At 33.9% G+C, this 17,995-nt stretch overlaps 2 long non-coding RNA genes across 2 annotated transcripts; both read left to right on the forward strand.

The window, feature by feature from the left end:
• Positions 1-4,524, forward strand: LOC120356028. Its single transcript, XR_005573896.1, has 4 exons — positions 1-30; positions 831-1,012; positions 2,558-2,838; positions 4,393-4,524. It is a non-coding gene; the product is annotated as an uncharacterized LOC120356028 (long non-coding RNA).
• A 3,830-nt stretch (positions 4,525-8,354) lies between these two features.
• Positions 8,355-17,777, forward strand: LOC120356027. Its single transcript, XR_005573895.1, has 4 exons — positions 8,355-8,490; positions 9,564-9,635; positions 11,321-11,400; positions 17,021-17,777. It is a non-coding gene; the product is annotated as an uncharacterized LOC120356027 (long non-coding RNA).
• The last annotated feature ends 218 nt before the right edge of the window (positions 17,778-17,995 follow it).

Genomic DNA, 17,995 nt, shown 5'->3' on the forward strand with positions numbered 1-17,995 from the left:
CATTCCATTCCGAAGACTTTTTACTACAAGGTAATTAAAACTAGAGTACTCTCCTAGCTCTAATAAATAACTAGCCTGGTTTTCACTAGTAGAGTTAGACAACACAAAACAAGCAACGCTGAAGACAACATGGGGTTATGCATAACCCATCTTTAAAATATCTATATATTGCATATAGATCCATTTTTTACACTGTTTTTCATGATCAACCTTTCAAGTATCATCTTTTCATGTCTCTCACGTGATTTTTCATGCCATTCACGGGATGAATATAAATGAATCGCTAATTGCAGAAAGTGGACTGCTTGTCCATGCAAGAAAATTTTTCAGTAGAGTGAGAAAACTTTCCTATTACTAGAATTTCGAACTTAATGGTTAGTTTTCCCTGGCAAAACTAACTTTATTATGTATGAACAAGTCCTATATAAGGGTAATTTTCAACTAGCATCATTCTACATTTTTTTAAAATTAATTAACATTTTGGACATGTCCCCTTTCTGCAAAAAAAACTTTTCTGGTCACTAGAGATTAATAAATGTCTCATAAAAACGATATTTCGAGGTTAAAAATGACTTTTATTATTGCAATATGAATTTTAAATGATATATTTTGCTAACAATTCTTTTGTTAACAATAAAAATTTCGTAAGTAAAGTTTTACAAGAATTCAAACTCTTAAGTTGAATCGATCTAAAGTTCATAATTTGTAGGCCTGATGGCAATCACACACCAAGCGTAGCGTAGCTAGAAATTTGTCTCGTAATATGACTCGTACTTTTTACAAAAGCACTTGAATGGAAACATTCTCTTTATTTTTCTTTTGTTTTGCAGTAAACAATGCTTCGCAAATGATGAGTCTACGATTGCAAGCTAGCCATCGCAAATGTTCAGACATACATAATAATCTTGGAACCCGTATAGAAAACCTACAGGTACTGATTTTCAAGATTATCAAACCTTCACTCTGCAAGAATTCTGGTATTTGGAAGATCTCATCAGTAATATGTCTGCAGGTAAGGAATCCATGAATCAGTATAGTTCACGTTGGATTCTTAAATCAACATAAACTTGAACAATATTTTCTGACCAGATTTGATTTCTTCAAATTAATGATCTAAAGCTATTAATGAACACTGAGAAATCCTATGAAGAGTACATTTGAAGCATAGTATATGTTTATCATGGGAAGTATAGTTTATTATCATTGTGATATTTTTAAGTGAGGGCTTGATTCCTCTCATCAAACGAAGGAAAAAAGTTCTTATTAACATAGGTCCGAAAATACTTGGTTCCCAAGTTATAAAGGGTGAAAGATTTCGTCTGAATTTCAGTTCCCTGCCGAAACGAACCGCTGCCCTACGGGTTTTGTTGGCTGTAAATTAAGATGTGCAATTCAGCGTACTTTATGTAAAATGAACTGAAAAATTGAATAATACCGTTTCCAGACCTGTAGCTACAGTATTTTTAAGATATGATACGAAATACGCGAAACTTCGTCCCGAAAAACAAGTTCCTTTAAGGTTTGAAGAAGATTTACTATGTTAAATGTACAATAAACGCAAAATATTTTTTTACAGAACTTGGAGAAAATTTAATTTCGAAGAGAATGAATAAGTCTATAATAGACAAATGCAACCTTAAAAGATAATCCTCAATTACATACACAACGCATGAAAAATAGACAAAATCTGTTAAGCTCTCTACTTTTCATGATAAAATAGACAAAATCTGTTAAGCTCTCTATTTTTCATGCGTTTTGTATGTGATTAAGGATTATTTTTTGAAGGTTGCGTTTGTCTATTATAGACTTATTCTACATCTTTCTCTTCAAAATTAATTTTCTACAAGTTCCATAGAAAAATATTTTGTGTTACATTTAACATAGTAAATCTGCTTCAAACCTTAAAGGAACTTGTTTTTTGGGACCAAGTTTCGCGTATTTTGTCACATATCTTTTAAATTACTGTAGCTAAAGGTCTGGAAACGGTTTTATTCAATTTCTCAGTTCATTTTACTTTAAGTACGCTGAATTGTAGGATCTTAGTTAACAGCCAACAAATACCCTTAGGTCTTCGTTTCAGCAGGGGCACAGAAATTCAGACGAAATCTTCCTCCCTGTATAACTTGATTAGATTTTTTTTTATTCTTTTTTATTTTATTTTTTTTGAATCACGCCCTGACTTATGGGCACCTTTTTCCAGAACATTCTGTATATATAATTTATATATCTATATGCTTTCTGGAAATCGGAACGCCTGACCGTTCTCTGTGTACACACCCCCTAATAGGAAAGAGATTGAAATGAGATGTTAAGAACAGCATTCAATAGTAAACGCTTCCTGTTTACTTGATAAGTACAGGATCGAAACTTGAGATGTACAGGTGTCGAAAGTGTAATGCAGAGCGTGATGGGATAACATTTTCCAAAATTATGCAATTACCCGAGGTACTGTGTTATCAACCTCAAGAGGTTCTTGCCAGACTCAACAAGGAAAACTTAGCATGTTTCATTGATCAACTCAATAGACACTTAGTTCATTCTGGTACTTGTTTTTCAGAATGCCAATCAGAGGTGAAGACCTATGACCTTATGGCAACTATATGCCATAAAGGAGAGAGTCCTAATAGCGGACATTACATTTGCTACGAGTTTATGGACGAACAAAAAATCTGGTTCGAATACGACGACGAACGTGTGACCAAGGTCACAGCAGATAAGGTTGCTTCATGTGAACTTCATGCGCTGTATGTTGTTAAGGTTTGGAGGTGGCCCCGTTTGCCCGCTGCATTCTTTGGCTGAATCCGAGATATGTGGAAACAAAATGAATGACCAGTCAGAGTAAGTACTCTTCCTTCCTTTTTTTTTTATTTACTATTTGTTGATATATTACTTCGACCTTGGTGTATCTCTCAGTAGTTTAGGCTTATTCTTCTTATTTTAAATCATTTAATGAATTTAATTCATTTAGGGTAGAAGTATAATTTTTTATACAGTTTGAAGTATGCAATAATAATTTCATTCTCAGTATTTATGAGTCGCTTTAAAATGTGTAATTAGGCTTTTAAGATAAAGTATGACCTGCTTTTATAATATTTCTGTATTCGTATTGCACTGAAAAAGGTTTTCAAGAACTTGATTGTAAAGTAATGAATTTATCTCATTTCATATCTATGTATACGACAATCAATCTATATTCATGAAAAAATGTAGTAAAATAAGGCAACTGTTCTGGTAATCTATTTGTTAATGCAACGGTTATATAATGAAAGTTTTTAAAACACATCTTGGTCTTGCCAGACGTGTAACAACTTGCCAGTGCTTTATAGGACAAATAAAACCGTTGCATGCACTTTTTTACCTATGACCACTCAATCAAAGTATCACATGGCTAACTTATTGCTAGGCTAGAAATAAACCAACTAGCCTATATGGTTGAACAGATTGAAAAAAATACATTGGGAGAAACAACTTGCTTCTCGGCAAAAGTGAAATTGTTGACTGAAAACTCGACGAAATGAGTTCTTGACAATCTGAAAGTTTGATTCACTGAAAACTTATGGACTGAAAGCTTCACAAAATGAAAACTTGACGAACTGAAAACATGACACGCTGAAAACTTGACAAACTTTTTTGTATAAAGTGTTGAACGAATAATGTTTTAGAAACTTGATCTACTTTCATAGTTAACTAATTTTTTCATCTTATTTAACAATTCAATCTTCCATAGTACATTGTTTTCCAATACAGTCACAAATTTTTTCAAAGACAATCTCGAATTATGATCACAAATTTTACACCGTTTAAGCTCGTCTGAGATTTACGAATAGGATGAATCAATGTCCGGATGCATTGGTATAATATATTGTCAGTAACGGAATGAAAGATTGTTCTCAAGAAAAATAGGGTGCTTCAAGCTTATCAACAAGGATCACACATGAGAATTCATCTTAATAATTCTCGATCACTTTGAATGAATACCGTACTTTCAAAGCTACATAGTGAATGAATACTTTTAAAGCAACACAACCGCCCTTTGATAATAAGCAGTTCGTAATGGAAAGTGAAAATGAAAAATAATTATAATTCTCATAAGGATTTTTTGGTGGATGTTCCCTTACGGAAAGGCATTAAGGAAAAATACTTGGAGCAGGAACAGAACGGTCAAGATTCCAGCTTGCTAGCGGTCTCCTATATCCACATTTATTATATCAATAAATCAATGACTTTTTATAATTGCACAGCTGTTTAGTGTCATCGATCTTCACCGCGACTTACTCGTTCTATTCGCTTGTTTAGCCGTAGATTATAATTTTTTTGCTTGATGTTTTTGTGTAGACTACATGGAAATTGCTTTTCAAGATTGAAAATAATTTTTCAGTTCTTTCGTTGCAGATGTTTACTGTCACTTTGCTATGGGGCGTCACAAATCCATTCAACAAAAGTGGATCGAAAGAGATGGAAAACGTGGACTCTGATTGTGTCCTACAAACGATCATAAGACAAATAATTCTCGTGGTCTTCATTTACAAGGCAAGTTAATGTCAATGTTATCGACAATTTAAATCTAGTATTTGAAGTATCAGTATTTTTGAGGACAATGCTATACTTTATACAAATAACTATCTTTTACAGTGGTGGCTCGTCCATTAGGACTCTTGGGCGCAGCCCTCCTTTACTAAATACATATTTGAAAATACCGGGTGTTTGAATAAGAACTCTGTAGTCTTAATGTGTCATAGAATATTTAAAAAGTAATATACACTATTCCAGTTTGTGGTGTTTGATTCAGAAACTGTCTAAATTTTGTCCCCCTGCAGTTTTGTGTTTTTCCAACAAGATGGCGCCCATCCTCATTACAGTAATCATGTGCGCGCGGTTCTAGACACTCGCTTTCGGGAAGAAGGATAGGGAGAGCTGGCCCAATCGCTTGGCCATCACAAAGCCCGGACTCAACCCCTCTGGTTTTCTTTTGGATACACTAAAAATGTTGTGTACAGTGAAAAAATCCGAGACATAAACCATTCACGGGAAAGAACCGTCACGGCTGTTGGGACCGTTACACCTGATATGCTGGTGAATAAATGGGGGGAACTTGAATATCGTCTCGACGTGTGCAGGGCAACAAATGGATCCCATGTTAAAGTGTACTGATGTTAAACAAAACCTAAAGGTTCTCTCTTTCATTGTATGCACTTGTTGATGTAGCTTTTCATTAATTTACACATTAAATTTATGCCTAAAACTAGGGAGTTCTTATTCAAACACTCTGTACTATCAGCGTTTTAGAGGATAGAACTAAATTAGCATCAGCATTGTAAATCTCATGAATTTCACGATAATTTTTTCTAGCCGTATGAGTAACAAGAGAAGTCTACCGTACGCAGCTAGACAGTGTTTTATGCAGAGGTAACATGCTAGCAGAGATCGTTCGGCTGAGAGTCCATAATCTCCACATTTCCATAATTTTACTTATTAGGGTATAAACACACTGAAGGCGGAGCGGAGCGGGGCTTCACGACGTTGTGGAGCGTCGTGAAAAATATCATGTTAAGTAATAAGATGCAACACCTGATTGCATCCAAACTGGAAGCTTCTACTCGCGGAGCGTGGCGCCAAACTTTGGACAAGCTAGTTTGTTTTTTGAAGCGTCACAGTGCGAGTGCCAGTCTGGTCTACTCTTGTACATAATAATGCACTTGTTCTACTACATTTTTCATCATCTAGTACACTAGTATATTTACTGTTTGCCCAAATTCCCCTGTAATGTGTATTATTTGATTATTAAGAAGAGTAAATTTATCTATTGCATTTTGAATCAAAAGTAAGGCTATTCTAATCAGTTTAATTCATATTTCTATGAAATTTTAAAAATCATCAATTCTTTGACCATCTAGTAAATTTTGTGGGGAAAATTTGGCTCAATATCCAATACTTGAGTAATTATTCTCACAAAGTAACGTCCGTGCAAACTTAGACAACGCCATTTTCTAGACCCTTGACGCTTAACGCTCAGACGCTTTCTGTGTGTATCATGAACGCTCTGACCACGCTCCGCTCTGCCGCCAGTATGTGTTTACCCTATGCCCGGTTGCACAATAGCCGGTTACATTTTAACCGTGATTTATTTCAGAAGAACCAATCAGAGAAGGCGTTTTTGAAAAGACGGCTTCTCTGATTGGTTCTCGTGGAATTAATCACGGTTAAAATTTAACCGGCTTTTGTGCAACCTGCACTTAGCGTTTCAAATGGGAGGGTGTATACATGACATATTGCATGGCGAGAACATGGTTGATTTGGACTCCAACCGAAACCAACATATATATCGTTCATGACCACATGTATACAATTAGTAGATTACTACTCCGTCTCTCTCACTCCGCCACTCACTACCTCATATTTCACTGACTCTTGAGAAATAATAATTATATCCCTATCAATGGACATGAGATTATCAAAATAATTGCTATTCTATTATGATTGTTAACTTATATGCGATCAATCTTTCAAATAATTGAATATTCATTACATCTGCTCGTATTAGTTGGGTTAGTATGACTGTGGTCAGCTTAGACCGCACGAAATCGGATTGTCATCTGCTAATTTGAGTATGTAACACATGAACTTGGTATTCAGGCTATAATTTAATAATTATTTTGCTTAATTACAACTGTAATTTGTTTGGTAAGTTTTGAGTCTTAATCTGTAAAGTTTCAAGAAGGATAGTGCAGCATATTCCAGGTTATGTGATTACCATAGAGATGTGATTTGAAAACAAACTCTTATCTGTTATGATCTCTTCTGCTACTGCTCAAGTAGCCTAATACTGATTGTATTAGAATGTCGCACTATGTAAGTGAAATAATTTTATAAGTGAAGCTGAAGAGAAGGATAGACTTCGTAATTTGAAAAACGATAAGGTACTGTAATCAAAGCATTCCTTATTATAATTCTACTAGTATATTCATTTCAAGACGTATCTCGTTTTTTGGAATATTACAGTATCAGCATAAAACCTCTGTTCTTGGAAGCCCTTCTCGTAGCTATCACTTTATTTTGTAGGATCTACTAACTATTTTTAAATCTCAAAATATTTATTATATTTCTTCAAAAACAGAAAGTTGAATAACCATGTAGTAGATTTTTAATATATAAATAGAGTATTTGTTGATTCAAAACTCAATAGGACCAGTCCAAAATTAATATTATTCAAAGGGTAGCTTATTTGAAAACTGCTGCTTCAGTCAAACAAATTTACAAAGTAAATTAACTTAATATTCTTGGGAATATGGGTTTGTATTAAAATACTCATTGAGTCCTCCTCAAGTTTGCCCACGAGCCGGCACTAATCTTTCCCCTTTTTGTCATTTCATTTGTATCTTATATAACAATTAAACTATCATCATGATTTGGAATCATTTTGTATACCGTATACAGTACGCTAGCTTATAATTTATTTATAATTCTTTTATTTGAAGCAATGTCTGTCTTCAAAAAGGCTCCTTATAATATCATAGTATCATCTGCATTACTGAGTACAATTTCAAAGAGTTTTATCACCGAAGATAATACTTCTTGATTGATTACTTTGTTTGTTTTGTTGTCAATGATCTTTCTATACTTCTATTTCTATTCTACTTCTGTTTAATAACAACTGAACTCTTTAAACTTGTACTCTTTAGTTCTTGTATATGTACATAATATTATATAATTACTTTTTAATTAAACTCACTACTGCGTTCAAGTGATACTTTTGCCAGTAGAGCCAAAATTTTATTATTACTTTGCTTGATATTATCACATAAGAATAGAATAGAATAGAATAAATTTTTTCACTTGCTCAAATATCATAATCTTGTTAATTTTATTGTACTGTATACTTCTAAACTATGTACTTTTGTAAACTTTATCACTGTTATTATTTTGTGTTTGTAGAAATGTCTGTAAAATTATTTGGCAAATAAAATCTCATTAACCAAGGTCCATGACCTTTATCGTCTTCCTTATTGGAAACATCCATTTGATGGTGAAATATATACCGCCATCTCAGAAGTCATATGTTCCCAATAAAGGCGGATTCCCTCATACTAGTTTTAGTGGAGGTCTCCTGTACAGTGAGAATATTATTCTCATAAGTTCTTATTGATGTATTCACACTCGCTCGGCCGTCCCATTAGAACTCATGGGAATACTATCTTCACTGTACCGGAGACTTACACTGATACTGTTGTTTGGGAATTCAGCTTAATAGTTGAATAATTAACTGACAGGCCCGATTTAATTGCATTGCTATTGCTATAAATTATAATTTTCCAGTAGCGAATGAATGTATGTAAAGTGTTTGTTCTTTTTTACAGTATATGATACCGTTTATTGAAGTTTTTTCAATATTATCATCTGATAGTTGTCCACCTTGTGAGAACGGACATATTGTTCAACATATTAAACCATCTGGGATCAGCAATATTCGTCCTGTCCACACTTCAAATGGAGGTGAATATTTTCTATTTCAATTGATTCTTAATTGATATTTTTACTTTTGATACTTGATGTTTTTGACTTGATGAGATATCAAAATGCTAACGAATAAATGCATGGAAGTTGTATACCTCCAATTTATACGAGAAACCATGTGTGGAAGTGCATTAGTAAAAATAATTATTAGTTATTTTTTAGTAAACTTGTCTACTTCTAAATATTTATTCACGATAGCAGCATATTCACTCCATTCCTCCAGCACTGTATACTAGAAATATGCTTGCCCATATTGATGAAATAAAAATATGATATAAAAGAGTTATTCATTTGTTACAAATGTAATCACCTCAAGCTCACTTTTGAAACGCTGATTGAAAGGTACAAGTACACAATTAAATAAGATAGTGTTTGATAATCTTATCAGTTTAGACCAGAAATGAAGCAATTTTCAACATTATATCTATATAGGTACTGGATTTGAGGTGATTAGTCATCATTGCGGCGGCTTTGTCATTAGCCAATATTGAGTACATATCTATAGTGAGGTCCACGTTATAATGGCAGTGTTTGATTAGCAATTGTATTGCTATCCTTGTCTATCATTCAACAAAGCTGATAGCTCTATCTCTTTCTCGCTTTGCTCTGTTCCCAGATCGTTTTTTAACAATGTAGAAATATAATTAATTTACAAAATATTCAATGTTGATTATGAAATCATTAAAAATATTATTTCTTGCTTGATACAATATAATTGATTATTTTAAACGAGAATGAACAGTTAATATTACATCAATAAACCAGTATCAGTTACCCTCAATACAAGGCATTGACAAGACAGAGGATAGGCAACGTTGTTTTATCTTTCTCCAATGCCATTATAACGTGGACCTCACTATAGTAGTTGAAAGATTCTCGGACTAGCAACTAGTTCTGAGCACGCACAAATTTCCAAGGCTCGTTCTTTTATCTCTCTTTATCTCAACAATTGATGTATATTGTCAATTTTTGTAAATGTTACCATAGGCGACAGCCTTGTAACAATTATCAATAAATATCTTATCTTTTCTTAAATTTAAACTCCTCCCCAGGTTAGTCGTATCACCAGTTGCACCGCAAAACTCTCAAAGATTGAACGTCTTCTGCTCCTTCAATAGTCAATAGTAAGTCAATTTTCAAGTTATTTTCTCATTTATTCCCAGGATACCGTCATATCCAGACTGTTTTATTCTACAGATTCACTTCTCTTCTAGCACTCCTTTTTAATAACATTATTGCTTCCATTCAACCTACGCTGACCTTACATTCAACCTATGTTCGTTCGCGTCTGGTGATTTTATGCCAATATTAAAATAGTAATTTACTGTTTTTGGAGAGACATAGTGATATTCATCAATAATAAAACATTAGAATATTGTCTAATAATATTACGAATTTATTAATAAGTTACAAAGATGTTCTAACACCTATGGTGTCATAGTTTCAACACTGAAGATGACACCGTAAGTGTTGAAACATGTTTATAACTTTTTAATAAATTCATGATATTTTTAGACAATATTCTAGTGTTTTATTATTAGTAATTTACTGTTTTAACAGCTCTATCATTGAAAATTAATAGGTCCCGTCGTGTGCATGCTGGACTAGACTGCTATAATATACTTGGTCCAATATAATATAATATGTTGGTCTGACTGAATATCAGCATAGAGAAACAATAGCGTAAGTAGATATCCCATGGTATAGGGCGTTTATGTCGCAACTTTTACTGTTATCTCAAGCTGATAGTCCACGTAGCTCTTTCCTGTGAAGCTTTATGACGCTGGTAGTCTCTCATATTGTGCCGTTCATACTTACCCGGTCAAAACAGTAAAAATCGACAATAATCGACAGTAATCGGCTTGAGATAACAGTAAAAGCTGCGACATAAACGCCCTATACCATGGGATATCTACTTACGCTATTGTTTCTCTATGATATCAGCTCAGTCACAGTGATAAGTGATACCGTTAAAATTTGAAGTGAATATCGCTTTAGTTGCACCACCAACTTGAATTCTTGACCAGATTACATGTCATTCTAATTACATATGCATTTATTGATTCAGTTGTAAATTATTAATTTCAACCTATCTAGCTCTATTCAAATATTCAGGTATGTTTATGTCTCATGTTGTTTTTACTTGTTTTGTGACGTCATTTCTAGTCTTGTCTGCGATTGTAGATCCACTCTATCGTGAGCTCGGCTATTTATGATGGTTTCCAACCATAGTTTGAGAATTTATATTTAATTATACAAAAAAAAATTATATAATAATATGAATAGTATAATTCTAATCCGACAGTCATTCGTAAGCAGCTCATTTATGTTTCACCAAAATAATAATGAATAATTTCCCTACAGAGTTTATTGAACATCCAACTATAAAAGCTTCCCCACACGGAATACGGTATTGGATTATCAAAAATATTAATTTTAATTTGAAATTCATCAATTTATTATCAGCGTGATGGTGTAAGGTACTTGTGTTTGATATTGTATTTATTATGTGAATATGATCTTGAATTTTATGTGGCGAATTATTCCTCAGTATAATTTTTCTTTATTTTGTCATCTTTATTCTCTCATATGAGTTCTCATGAATGTATAATGTAGTATTTTTTTGAGTGGAGTTCTTCGTTTCTCTGAAAGATTGAGTACAATATGCATGGTTTCATGTTGAATTCATGACGTATATTATCTGTTTTATACTCATACTGTGAATAAATGCAATCATGGATTGATTAAACATATTGTTTTCTTCTACCCGAAATTGCATAAAATACAAAAAAAACAATTTATCTTCCAGATATCAACGTTATGGTGCGTGTCACAAATTCGTTAACGCTTGTCATAACTACTCCAGTTGGTTATCTAAATTGAATAGAGGTTAGTATCTTATAAAATTTACCTATTTTGTGATCTGTTTGCTTTTTTCACGTCTGTGATGTTGGTCTACATGAGATAGACTACCCTTGTCCTATTACTTACAAAGATGTAAGTTTTTTATTACTTCGACAAATTTAATCTTGTTGGAGTTTTCAAAAAGTTGAATCCAGGAGTCACAACAGTCAAGGTCCATCTTCAAACTTCTAATATCCGTGAATAAATTGTATAAAAATATTGTTTAATGTGGAGAATTGTTAATTTGTTATTTAAGCTTTAGTTTGGGTTTGCTTTGGCAGTTTCAAATAGATTTTAGGATTCTATATCGTATAGGAGTGAAATAACTCCACACTCTCACATAGGAAGATTTTAGAATTACAGTATTGAATTCCAACAAACAATAATTATCTACTATCTGAATAAAACATTCTTATTTAAATATTCTAAATTATACTATTTCTCCCATTACTGATAATACACTCGGTGGATTCTGCCAGTTGAACGGGAATGATTCCCGGGGAATCCTGTGTTTGGTTATTGTGTTTCCACCTCTCCTCCCCGCTCCTTCTAAAAGAGTTGTTGGCTGAGAGCTCTACTCTTCCCCCTCCCTCTACCCAGGCACTCTTTCCCGGGCTGGCACTCCAGCTGCAGTCGTGGTTGAAGCCAGATCGTTCCGTCCCTTGAAATGCAAATATAAGTGAATTATAGGCTATGATTAGTAATCTCCCTAATGTGAGTGATCACGATAACTAAACACTCACTTTTTTGGTTGTGCGTTTACCGGCGCCAAACCTAACTGTACCTCAAACCTGTGCTTTGAGGACAGGACGGGTTATCAACAGTATTGGTTGTTCACCAATGAGATGAAATGAAATCCCAGAACAATCTCTCCTTGTCATTTTTTATTTTGCTATAAAATTGATTCAACTGTATCATTTTAATTCTATTTCGATTGTCTTGAGTCAACATGTTTCGATGACTTGGGTTAGTATCATAATTTTCATTTTTCAAGTATGTGGTATCTATATAAACCAGATCTCAGGTTCTTTAACCAGTTATTTATTAAAAAAAAAACATTTTAGTTTGCAGTTTATTTAAAAGCAGCAGCCTGTTAACATCCTAATACAAAATTGCAGTATTATAACATTGAAATGTGCAAACCATCATGTTATAGAGAATCATTAGTCAAGTTTCTTGTTCTATATTATTACTACATATTACGTTTATTTGTATCATTTTCATTTTTAATAATCATGATTTTGTATTTCATCAAATGTTTTATTTTTAGTGTTTTACTTCATAGACTAAAGCTGATAGTCCATAAACTATCCGTCACTATCCTGTGAGGATTCCTTGTACATTTTTAATGCATCCAATTCACTTGTAAATATTTGAAAATAGATTGATTTTGATCAGTTTTTAATTTTAGCTATTTGAAAAAACTCCCGAAACAAATAGAAATCTTTTCAATATACAGAGTGTAATAGGAGTGAGAGTAAACACGACATAAGTATTCAATACCTTTAGAAAGGTTTTAATAACTTTAACTATACAGGTTCGAATTGGAATGAGTTTGTTTGGAGACTTAGTAACAGTAATAACAAATTCAAAAACATATGTTGTTATACTACATTCTTTCCCCACCCAAAGAGTTAATGAATGTAATCATTCAAATAATTAGGAGGTCTTCTATTTCTAAAACTTCTTTTGGATATGTATTTTGGTTTTCTTGTCCAGTAGTCTGTTGTCTAGGTTGTAAGCTCTCGGCAGTAGTACTAGTTTCGTTTTCTTGGTTTTGGGTTGCTTGAGGATTATGGAAGTATTTAAGTTCAGGTTCGGAAGTTGGTAATTGAAAATTTTCATCATTTTCAGAATCAGTTTGTTCTTCGTGATCTCTGTTTTCGTACTCTCCAACCGGAGCAAGATGACGTGTTGATACTGTGGTTTCTCTTCCATCAGGTAGCTTTACATGTGCATACTCAGCATTTCCATGTAGAAGTTGGACCTCTTCAACAAGTGGCTCATATTTAGATGTTCGATTGAATTTTTTTAAATAGACAGTGCCGGAATTGAGAAGCCAAGAAGGAGCTGAAACACCATTGTTTCCAGATCTACGTAGGTGTAAGAACATACGCTCATGAGGAGTTCTGTCCATTACCTGCCGGGTTGTAAGCAGTGGTTCTGCTAGTTGCAATTCCATGCGAGTTTAGGTAATTTTTCAAGTCTTGACTCATAAATGATGTTCCTCTGTCTGAATGTATGTAACTAGGAACCCCAAACGTAGAAAACAAGGTTTTCAGTTTTGATTTGACTGTAGATGATGACATGTCTGAACATGGGAAAGCAAAAGGGAACCGTGAAAACTCATCTACTATTACCAATAGATAACGATTTCGACTTGATGAAGGCAGAGGGCCTTTGAAATCGATATTAAGCCGTTCAAATGCAGAAGTGGCTTCAATCAGAGTCCTTTTGTGTTTGAAGAATTTGGGCTTGACAGCAGCACACACTTTGCAGGAGTTTGAAATGTGTCTGATTTCATCAATTGAGTAGGGTAAGTTTTTACTCCGAACCCAGTGGTACAAACGTGTTACGCCTGGGTGGCATAGAGACTCATGTAAATCAACCAATAGATTTTCCTGATTTTGGATTGAAGAACATACTCTAGACAGAGCATCAGCAGCCATATTATCTTTGCCAGGTCTATATACAATATCGTAATGAAAACAAGACAGTTCCAGTTTCCACCTCATTATCTTTTCATTTTTCACTTACGGTAACCATGACGGTTGTTATCAAACATAAAAGCTACCGACCTCTGATCAGTAATTAGCTTGAAATGCTTGCCAACCAAGTAGTGACGCCATTTTCGCAGTGCTTCTACAATGGCTTGTGCTTCTTTCTCAACACTTGAATGTCTTTGTTCTGCTGGTGAAAGTATCCTTGAGAAGAATGCAACTGGACGGTTGATTGAGTCAAAGTAGCAGCAATGGTGCTCTCAGATGCATCAGTTTCCACAATAAATTGTGCTTCAGGGTCAATACAGCTTACTACAGATCCAATTATTTCACTTTTTATAGTTTCAAACGATTGTAACCCTGCTTTAGACAAGGGAAATGCAGTACGCGCAAGAGGAATCACCTTAGTGGCATAATCTGGTATTAGTGATGCATAATGTGAAAACATACCAAGGGTCCTCCTCAGCGATGCAGTGTCTCTAGGCGGAGGTATATTTTTCAGTGGTTCCAATCGGCTGGGGTCAGGCTTGATAGTTTTGTTAGATATATGATAGCCCAACAAGTTGATCGATTTCAATGAAAATGAAGACTTCTCATTATTGATAGTTAGGTTGTATTTGTTTGCAGCTTTGATAAACTTTTTCAAGTTTATATAGTGTTGCTCCTGTGTTTTGCCACAGATTGTAACATCATCAAGGTAAGCATAAGTGTCTTGTAGCTGTTCAGACCGTATAACTTGGTCAATTACACGTTGGAACACTGCCACTCCATTAGTGACCCCAAACGGAATGCGTTTAAACTGGTAGAGTTGACCACATGCCTCAAATGCTGTATAGTGCTTTTCTTCTTTCCTTATCGTAATTTGGTGGTATGCACTTTTCAAGATCTACTAAGCATTGCCCTGTTATACTGGATGTGATTGATGTAGTACCATTGATACAGTACCCCTACCTGGTCTTATAGGAGACCTAGGTTAAGAGCAGTAGAATTGTTTATAAAACTCAGAGAACTCCCTGTATCTATCAAAGCAGAGACAGATTTTCCATTAACTAGGGCTTGTACTGTACTCTTTGTCAATCCTCCGGGCGAAGCTGCTAGGTCAATAGAGTTCATAATATCTTTAGAGTTTTTGATTGTTGGTTTGTATCTACTCGACCTACAGACCTTGGCAAAGTGCCCCTGTTTTCCACATTATGACAAATTGTATTTTTAGCTGGGCAGCTGACCGAGGATGTCTCAGATACCACAAAAATAGCATTTTTCATTAGCAGCAGCTAATAAACAGTTTTCTAAATTATGTGATGTTGAATCAGCATTCTGATTCCTGGCTTGAATATTTTGGGAAGAAGTTGCTTTAGTTGGTATGAAGATTGGAAAGCTAATGATTGTTCATATGCAAGTTCCAGGATCGGCTTGACTATATGCCTCTTCTAGTGTTAATGCAAACATTCTAGTAAACGCTGGCGAATTGTAGGAGACTTCATTCCAGCAATAAATGTGTCACGAATATAATCATCCTTATTTCTTTCAGCTGTCACAACTTTAAACTCACAGTCCTTACTTAATAGTTTTAAGGCATGAAGATATTGATCAATAGTCTCATCAGGCTGTTATTGACGTGCAGATAGTTTATCTCTTGAAAATATTTCATTTACAGGTTTTACATAGATTCTCCTTAAAGTAGATATAGCATCGTTATACGTACCACTTTCGCTTATGTACTCATAAATATATGGAGTGATGACGTTGATAAGTGTTTTGAGCTTTTCAGAGTCCGATGATTGTGGTGCGATACTGGTAATGAAGTTCTGAAAAGTTTTGTGCCAATGTGTCCATTCCTTGCTTGCAGTTGATAAGTTTGGATCCACACTAAACTTGTCTGGCTTTAGTATCGTATTCATTTTACAATATCAAGTTATTAAAATTGTAATAGGAATGAGAGTAAACACGACATAAGTATTCAATACCTTTAGAAAGGTTTTTAATAACTTTAACTATACAGGTTTCGAATTGGAATGAGTTTGTTTGGAGACTTAGTAACAGTAATAACAAATTCAAAAACATATGTTGTTATACTACACAGAGTTTAGAGAATCATTTATTTTGTAATTTTCCAGTATCTGCCCATGCTTCGCAACGGAACTAGTTGTGATCAAGGTCTAGATAGAGGTCATGATATCTATGTAAATTTTGGAGCAAGACTGAATATGTCTATTCCATATTATTTTATTATACAGGTATACTACACTATTCTATTCTTTTTACTTATAGCAAGTTAGATGTTTTATCAGCTCAGGCTAACAGCAAGTAAAAAAACTTTTCAACAAACAACAAAATGGCCGCTTGTCTTGACCTCTTTCTATAGACCTTGGTTGTGATAAACTTTCACCCATGCAAAATGGGTGAAAAACTTGAATGAAACTGTTGCCATGTAATTTCTCATTCAAAGAGTTTTTTCTCACAATCGTACTTAGTTACCTCATTCAATTTATATAGCCTATTTATCATTTAATGTAATATCATCACTTACATTGAAGTAATTACTTATAATATTATGTAATTTTTGTTTATCACTCACATGTGAAAAATTCAATACAAATCTAAAATATGAATAAGAATTTCAGTTTTGTGACTTGTGAAGAATAGGTATAAGATAATGATGAGAGGGTATGGTATAAGGTATGAGAGAATAATATTGTGTAGTTATTTTATTTGAATAGAATGAATTCCGCTATATAAGTACTGGTTGAACTGCAGAAATCTAGAAGTCAAACCATACATTTCTACATTTTTCTCATTCTGAATATGAAATTAGCATTCATTCACATGTATATGTAAATATATAAACTATACCCTTTCTAATGGTCGTTCATATTTTCTTACAGATTCAATAATTGTACTCATTCTCCTACACGGCTCAACCTGCTTTATACTCAACAAATCATCGTCTTGAGTTAATTGTGGTTCAAATGGACACAAGTAATCATCCTGGTCATCATAATTCATGGACTAGGATTCTGAAGACTGTTGCCTGTCATGGTTATGCCATTGCTGTTTCTCTTTCCATGGAAGTTACAACTTGAAAAGATGCAGTTTGATGCAGTTCAGGTGAATTTACAATTTTTACAATTCTACGATTGCATCTATAACTACACCTCTCCAAATAAAACGAAACAAATGATGAAAATTATTTAATGTACGGTTTGATAAGGTCAACAGGTTGTTCGTTCATTCTTGTCTGATAACTTATTTTGTGATTTGATCTTGTTGATGTGCAAAAACGGGATTCAGGTTTTATTTATTCCATGGTTCACACCCCACTCATGTAGTCACTGTTTAAAATATCTTAATAAATTCTTAATCATTTGATGAAACCTTCTTTATTTACGTAGATAACAAAATAATTTCTCATGTGATTGAATATTAACATGATATCCAAACATCTTCCCCATTTACCTTCTCGAACATTTTCTTTTTCAACCTTTCCTTTGATTTCATATTCTTCTTAAAAACCTCTCTTTTCTCCTTAATATTCTTCCGCTATTAGACTTCACCACATAGGACCGTGGGGCATCAGCTTCATTAATAACTACTCCAGGCTCCCATAATTTTGTTCTCCAATCTTGGATATAAATGGGCTGATTTTCTTTAAGAGACACGATTCCGTGACTGTTTATCGTATGTTGCTTTTTGTTGAAATTTATGGTTCTCTATTTGCACTGCGATTTCTTTACGAGGAAGTTGATAAAGTTTCAAACAATCTTGAGGATAAGGAAACTTGTTTTTATTCATTCGACCAACATTAACTGAGCAGGAGAATAATTGAGACCCGAAACACAACTATTCCGATAGTTAAGCAA

The sequence above is a fragment of the Nilaparvata lugens genome, unplaced genomic scaffold (genome assembly GCF_014356525.2).
Source record: "Nilaparvata lugens isolate BPH unplaced genomic scaffold, ASM1435652v1 scaffold5572, whole genome shotgun sequence".
In the NCBI taxonomy this organism is placed as follows: domain Eukaryota; kingdom Metazoa; phylum Arthropoda; class Insecta; order Hemiptera; family Delphacidae; genus Nilaparvata; species Nilaparvata lugens.